Source organism: Talpa europaea (assembly GCF_964194135.1).
Source record: "Talpa europaea genome assembly, chromosome: 4".
Taxonomy (NCBI): Eukaryota; Metazoa; Chordata; class Mammalia; order Eulipotyphla; family Talpidae; genus Talpa; species Talpa europaea.
The window spans coordinates 110,312,891-110,320,761 of NC_140070.1; positions in this window are offsets into that span (position 1 = coordinate 110,312,891).

The window sequence follows — 7,871 nt, forward strand, 5'->3', positions numbered from 1 at the left end:
GCTCTGGCAGAAGGATACTACTAATGGCTTATTACAACTACTCTAAAGCAGTGGCCACAGATGTAAACCATTAGGGCCTCCCTGGTGGCGCAAGGGGTTAAGCACAGCACTTTGAAGTTATCCGCAGCCTCTGCAGCAAGAGTTCGATTCCTGGCTGGCCAGGGACCTAACCCACATGGCGCAGCAGCCCTCTCCTATCTTGCCCACTGCTCCCCTCAGCAGTGTATTTCAATCCGTCTGCCTGTTCTGTTCCCTACTCTGTCTCTGGTGAATCCTCTCACCCCCCACACCTCTGGCCTGTACCCCAGTTTTTTATGCATAAATAAGTAAATCTTAAAACAATAGATGGAAACCATTAGAAGTAGCAGAAAAAAGGAGGGCCAGGGACACCTACAATTATCTCACTAATCAGGATAAACTTCACAAAGAGGAATCAGGTGTCATGTGTTCTCCTGAATTTTTTCAAGGAAAGATCTTGATGTACTTTTATCATAAGATAAAACTTATCATCTGTGGAATAGCTAACATATGTACTTTCCATAGCATTTACTTCCTTAGAAGATTTTTGTAAGCATCTCTTCCTTTATTGAAATACACAGTAGGATATTCTGATAGATTTCTGAACAAAATAAGAAGAAATAAGGGAAAATGAGAATTACAAACAACATCAAAGCTGATTCCTATCCTGACATACCACCTGCTACATGACCTTGAAAAGTCCCTCTCTTTTCTGGATTTCAGTTGCCTCATTTGTAAAATAAACAGCTTGAAATGAATGATTCCAGGTTGAGTAAAATTGCCAACTTTTATCTCTCACTTCCTATGATTCTGAAATATTTGTACTAAAGTATGCAAAACACTTAATTTACTCTGCACAAATTGTGTACGAAAATCAGCAGAAAGGTTTTTTTCCCCTCCTTTTTAAACAACTATCCTTGTGGTTTCAGTTTATTTTTTTTCACCTATCATTACTTAAGCATGATGATTAATAGTTGCATTATTTTTTGTGCAAGAGCTAATAGCCTCTTAATTGTTTTTAATCGGACATTTTAGAGACATCCCATATTTCTCACACTACAACAGATTTTTTAGCATAGGGACTCTTAAACACAGAGCTCAGCATCAGCTGGTAAAAGATTATTTTTAAAATACTGAATGATTTTAGCCAGAAAAATGTGTAATTATTTTCACCATATAATTTTGGCTCAATGGTGAAAGATTTGTATTCTCCTCCCCAGGGTATCATTTCTTACCAGAACTAGGATAAATCTTTCCTGTATGCATCTATCAAAATACTGTTGCCTTATTTTCAGTGATTATTTTGTAAAGTGGAAAGAAAGGAAATGATACCACAGTGGAACTTACTAAAAATCCAAGAGGGACAGGGAAGATTGACAAACACATTATTTTCTGCAGTGCTAACCACATGTCCTCTCTGACAATGAGCCACTGTAACAAATAAGGACCAGGAAGCACTGAGAAAACTAAGGTCATATCTAAATTACTCTTCACCGGGATTGTACAGAGGAAAGAACAGAATGAAAATCAGATGGCCTCATTTCAATTAATTTCATTTACATATGGAATGTTGTAGGAAATCACCCCTTTTCTTAAAGCTCTCTTCATCTGTTAAGAGAAATACTGAGTCCCCACATTTCACCCAAATGATTCACCACCAGAAGCTTCTGTCCCATAGCAATTCCCAACTACGTAAATAACATAACCATGTAAAATTAAAATTACCAGAAGTCACAACCTCGTTTGGCCCTCTCTCACCTCTTGACAACCATTTTGCCTGTACCCTACCTACATTGTCCTCCGCACTCCAGGCACAGGATCCCATTTGAGTTTCTTAAACATCTCAAGCTCATTCTCTCTGTTGTTCCATTTGCTTTGGAACATTCTTCCCCAGTTGGAAACTGCCATCTTTTCATTTTAATTCAAATATCTCCTGCTGAATTTTTTTATCCTACTTTAACTACTTTTTTAAAAAAGATTTTTTTTTAATTTATGCATACAAGAACTGGGGTACCTGCCAGAGATGCGGAGGGTGAGAGGATTCACCAGAGACAGAGAAGGGAACAGAATAGGCAGATTGACTGAAGTACACTGCTGAGGGGAGCAGCAGGCAAGTCAGGAGAGGTCTGCTGTGCCATGTGGGTAGCTCCCTGGTCAGACGGGGATCGAACTTGTATTGCAGTGGCTGCAGATTGCTTCACAGGTTGCGTCTTAATCCCTTGTGCCACCAGAGAGGCCCAGTACTTTATGTTTTAAAGTTACATGTGGTTGTTTATTTTTTTAAATCTACTTAGTGTTTTCTCTCTACTCAAAAAGTATAAGCAACGTGAGGACTGGAACTCTTTCTGCTTTGTTCCTTGTTCAAACGATATCCCAATGAGAAGGAATATCAAGCAACACACAGTAGGAAACTGAGTAAGAGCAAAGATTTTCTTTGACTGACATATTTTTCATCTCTATATGAGGGTACATCATGTAAATAGCAAAGCCTCTCTATGCCCTTTCACTCCCTAAGTGAATGCTTTAATGTGGCATCCAGTTTGTAAATTTCATAATTGTTAAACTACTCGCTATTTTCTGTTTATTTCTTATTGTCATCATGTTATTACATTTTATTACTTATTATTATAAATCCAATAAATATTATAGTAGAAAGGGAAGGGAAACCAAGAGAAAGCAACAACACAATGATATAAAATGGACATGAAAAGTATTTCTAAGGGCAGAAGATGAAGAAAGAAAACAATTGAAAACCATGTCATGAAAAGAGTTATTGGTCAAAGTGCTAGAGGCATTTTGCTCTGGTTACTTACTAATCATGAGCCAAGTGTTCAAGTGTTGGTAGAAGGAAATAATATTTAATCAGGTGCCAGCAAAATTGAGGACATGGTGAATCACTGTCCCCAAAATGGGGAGAAGCAGGGCTAACAGAGTTGGGAACTATTAAAGAAGGAGAGAAGTTAAAGAGTCTGTGGTAGCAAGATTTAAGAAATAGGCAGAGGGGCCTCCCTGGTGGCACAAGGGGTAAAGATGCAGCACTATGAAGCTCTCTGCAGCCACTGCAGCACAAGTTCGATCCCTGGCCAGGGAGCTACCCATATGGCACAGCAGACCTCTCCTGACTCACCTGCTACTCTCCTCAGCAGTGTTCCCCACTCGGTCTCTGATGAATACTCTCACTCCCCCCCACACCTCTGGCCTGTACCCCAGTTCTTGTATGCATAAATAACTACATCCTTAAAATAAAAAGAAATAGGGCCGTCCTGGTGGCGCAGGCGGTTGTGCTCAGCGCTGTGAAGCTGTCCACAGCCTCTGCAGTGCCGGTTCAATCCCTGCCGGCCGCAGAGATGCCCACATGGCGAGACAGACCTCTCCCATTTCACCCACTGTTCCCCTTAGCAGCATATTTCATCAGTTTGCCTGTTCTGTTCCCTGCCCTGTCTCTAGTGAATTCTCTCACTCTCCCGCATATCTGACCTGTACCCCAGCTCTTGTATAAATAAATCTTAAAAAAAAAATAGAGTTTCCAGGATCTGCATTCATATCCCTTTCTCTTCCAAGTTTGACCTTGATTGGCTCTGCCATGGCACTAGAGGCTGTGCTTTTTATTATGATGGTGAGGTTGTGGTTTAACCCTTGTCTTAATTCTATCTCCATCTAGATTTCAGCTTGTTTTGCCTGACTTTCTGGTTTTGCCTGCAAGGAATTATAACCAGGAACATAGCAAGGACGAACAGGGCAATAATAAGGAACTCACAGAATCTCATGTTATGTTTCAAAGGTGTTTGAGGACATTCTATCAAACCTATCTTAGATATGTCCTAGGGGAAAAGATGAAGCTGACTATTTACTTAATGACTGGTGGGCTTTCATAAGGTAGAAAATTAAAAACAGTTCAGGGAAAGAAAGAAGCAGGGGTAGAAGTGATGCTTTGAAACAGAGCAGAAAGCCAAATCCTTCTTTCTCAATCATATCCCAAAACATAGAGACTTAGAGAAAACCCTAAACCCTGGAGCTAGTCTATCCCAAATCTTTATGTGCCATGCAGGACAAAGAAATAAAATATAGTTTTATGGCTTAGGCGAAAAGATTCACAGTCTAAGTTTAACCTGAATCAACACTGTCTAAATGCAAGACACATAATTATAGTTAGTGTTTGTGTCTTTCCTGTTTACCAAAATTATTGTATCACTGAGTGATGTGACCTTACTTAGAAGAGCCATAAAAAGGGACTAGAACCCCCAAAAGTGTCCCAGAGAACAACATCCTGGGGGAATTATGAAGTATGACAGGTATTACTAAGCTACCTTGTTAAAAAAAATCTTAAAGAGAATACAAGTCAGCAGGCTGCAAGCAGAGCCACAGACAAATCATCAAATACTAATCATAGAGGGCTTTCCTCAGAGAACAAAACAGTTTGCTGAGGAGTGAAAGGAAATATGGGTCACATTTTATCCTTTAGGCTTAAGATTCTATTTTAAGCTTGGGAGCCTTCATGTTCCCACCATCAAAATGTTCTGTGCTTTGCATAGAAACATCTCTGTCATGCAGAAGTGTACATCTTTATAACTTATTGAAGGCCAGAAGCAATTGTAATATTCAATGCTTTTTGTGTTTCTTCAATAAGAAATTAGCAGTTCCTGAGTCCTTGTTATATATGGGCATCCTTTTAAGTAGCACCAGATACTAACCGATTCAATTCTAAAAATAACACTTATATGTAGGAATATTATTTTTTCCACATTGTAGATGAGGTCTCTTTAGCCTAAAAAAAAGTGATTCATCTACTCGAGTTTACACAACTCTCCAAGGCACCCTTTAACTCTTAGCTACTGTACCATATTTTATAATTTATTCTTACATAAGTATATGATACTATTTTACCATAATCCTCACAACATCCCTAGAAGGAGTCAAAACAAATTTATTCACATTTTATAGCTGAGAAAACCAAAACATAATTTGGAGAGCAATGTCATTCCCTCTTTCCCCAGGAAGCTACTGGCAAGACAAAAAAAAATCAAGTCCTAACTAGTTTAAATATTTCTTTATCCACAACATTAAACTATAATATCTAGAAATCTGTTTATCCTATTAAGTAAGTCAGCTAGGTCAAAGTCATGGGATTTAGTGTGGAAAACTAATAAAATGTGATTGTAAAATCCTAGAGAATTGCTGAATGATGCAGTTTTTATTGCTTTCCCTTTCTGGCATGCATTCTAGAAATAAATAAATCAGAGAGGCATCCTGTGTTTGTTTGGGGAAAGGAAAGGGAGGGAGGCAAAAGCGATGATCCATTATGCATTGTTTCCCAGCATAGGACACAGATCCGGCAGCAGTGCCAGAGCCAGATTTTAAATATTCATGAGGATGTGGGTGGCTGCCCAGAATAGCTTGCACTCCAGGGAAAGGCATCCCAGGACTGACAGTCACAAGGTGCACTGTAACTGCACCAAGTCACAGAGACAACAACACCCTCCAAAGGGGAAAACCCTGAACCTCCTTTACATAGTCCCTGGTAGTTTCTGTTCAGGAATAGCAGTAAAGCAATGTAGGAAGTGTCTGATGGTATCTGCAAAGGAATTCTTGCACAGAGCTGGGGAAATAATGAATTTAGTGTTCGACACTGGGTTTTTCTCTATGATTGTCATATTTTGCCTTTTTAAAAATTTATTTATTTATGCATATAAGAACTGGGGTATAGGCCAGATGTGTGGAAGGTAAGAGGATTCAACAGAGACAGAGTGGGGAGCAGAACAGGCAGATCTACTGAAATACACTGCTGACGTGGGCAGTTTGTCAGACAGGAGAGGTCTGCTGGGCCATGTGGGTTAGCTCTCTGGTGGGGGATTGAACTCATGCTGCAGTGGCTGCTGATAGCTTCATAGTGCTGAGACTTATCCCCTTGTGCCACCAGGGAGGCCCCTCTTATCTTTTGCTTTGCCTGGAAGTTTGATACAGTACTTCAAGACAGCTTCGGTAATAAGGTCAATGTTCATGATAATTTCTGAAATATTGTTCTCGATAGTATTTTTTGTGATGATGGTGATTTTGCTATTTCTTCCAAAGGAATTGCATTTTTTTAAAAGAATGCACCTGGATCCAAATAACAAAATCTATAATTCCATGGAAAATATTTTTGTGTTATTTTGTAGGAAATCAAAAAATTCAAATTTGCTTAATGTAGATTATAATTAAAGAACTGCTTATTGTCTAAGATCAGGCAAGGGATATCAGAAACAGATCCTATAATTTACTAATAACCTAAAGGCAGATTACATGTCTTAAATGTATTTTTCAATTGATGGATTATAACATAGAAAAATATGATTAAATATGAATGAGAGAGAGAGAGAGATGGGGGGGAAAGGGAAAGGTAGAGAGGACAGAAAAACTGATTGTTCACAAAAGATTACTATTATTGCTATAATGTAATGCACTCTGATTTTGTCTATTTCATTCCATTTTATTCTCTTTGATTCTACTTTTCAAAGTATTGGTCCCTTCAAATTGATAGCATGATCCACCACTCTGTCTCAATTGCAGTTTCAAAAAAAACTTAATTATAATAGTTCTCTCAACTAAAACACTGAATCACATATGGAAGATATGTACATATTTCTATATGTGATATATTTTTCCAGAAAAGAAAGTACCAAGTTTGCTTCTACCTGGGTATATCTTTTATTACCTTTGGGAATTGAGGTTTTTTTCAGACAACTTTTCATAGTACAGACATCAGGAAATAAAATGAAGTGCCAGAAACAGGTGACAAGGGAAATGAAAATAAACCCAAGATAACTTCAGATATTGGCTTTGTTTTTGACACAGACTATAGCATCGATATAAAGAAAATGAATAAACATAGGGAGGCTAAAAATATGAGCAGCAAAAGATTTGGAAATATAACCATTTGGAATTTCTGGAAGTTATATCTGTGCTATTAAAATTCACTGGTAGAGGGCCTCCCCGGTGGTGCAGCGGTTGAGCACTGGGTTGCGAGGCTGCCCGCGGCCTCTGCAGCACCGGTTCGATCCCCGGCTGCTCCCCGGCCACTGGAGGAGGGTCCCACATGGCGCGCAGACCTCTTCTGCAGCCCGCTGCTCCCCTCAGCAGTGTACTTCAGTCCTTCTGCCTGCTCTGCTCCCCACTCTGGCTCTGGTGAATTCTCTCACCCTCCTGCGCTTCTGACTGTACCCAGTGCATGTATGAACAAAACAAACAAACAAACAAACAAGCAAATAAATAAATAAATAAAATATGCCTCTATAAAAAAAATAAAATAAAATTCACTGGTAGATAAACTAGAATATTAGACATAGCTGAATAAAAATATTAGTTTCAATATTAGTTAATTGAAAGATACAAAGAAAGGATCTAAAATACAGACAGAGTAAAACATATGATGGAAATATTGGAAATTAGAAGAGTTGCATGTTAAAATGTGGAGCTCTGATATATACAATCAGAGTTTCATTTCAGAAGATGAATGAATGGATGGGGAAAAGGCAATATTTAAGAATTAATGACTGGTAATTCCCCCCTAATATAAAGTTTTAGCCCACAAATTCAAGAGGCCCAAGAAAGATATATTAAAGTGCATCCCTAGACACACAGTAAAATTATGTATATACATATGTAAATAAGTGGTTATATCTTAAATAAATCACTATATCAAAAACAGTTACACTATTTAATTCTGATAAAAACATGCCAGAACCAATTTTCTGAATAATAGTATAAAGAAAGAGGGAAGAGACTGATTAGACAAGTATCTTTAGCCATTTGATATGTTTAGGGATATTCGTTAGGTTTAATAGACACCTGCATTATTTAAGTTAATGTATTAAATA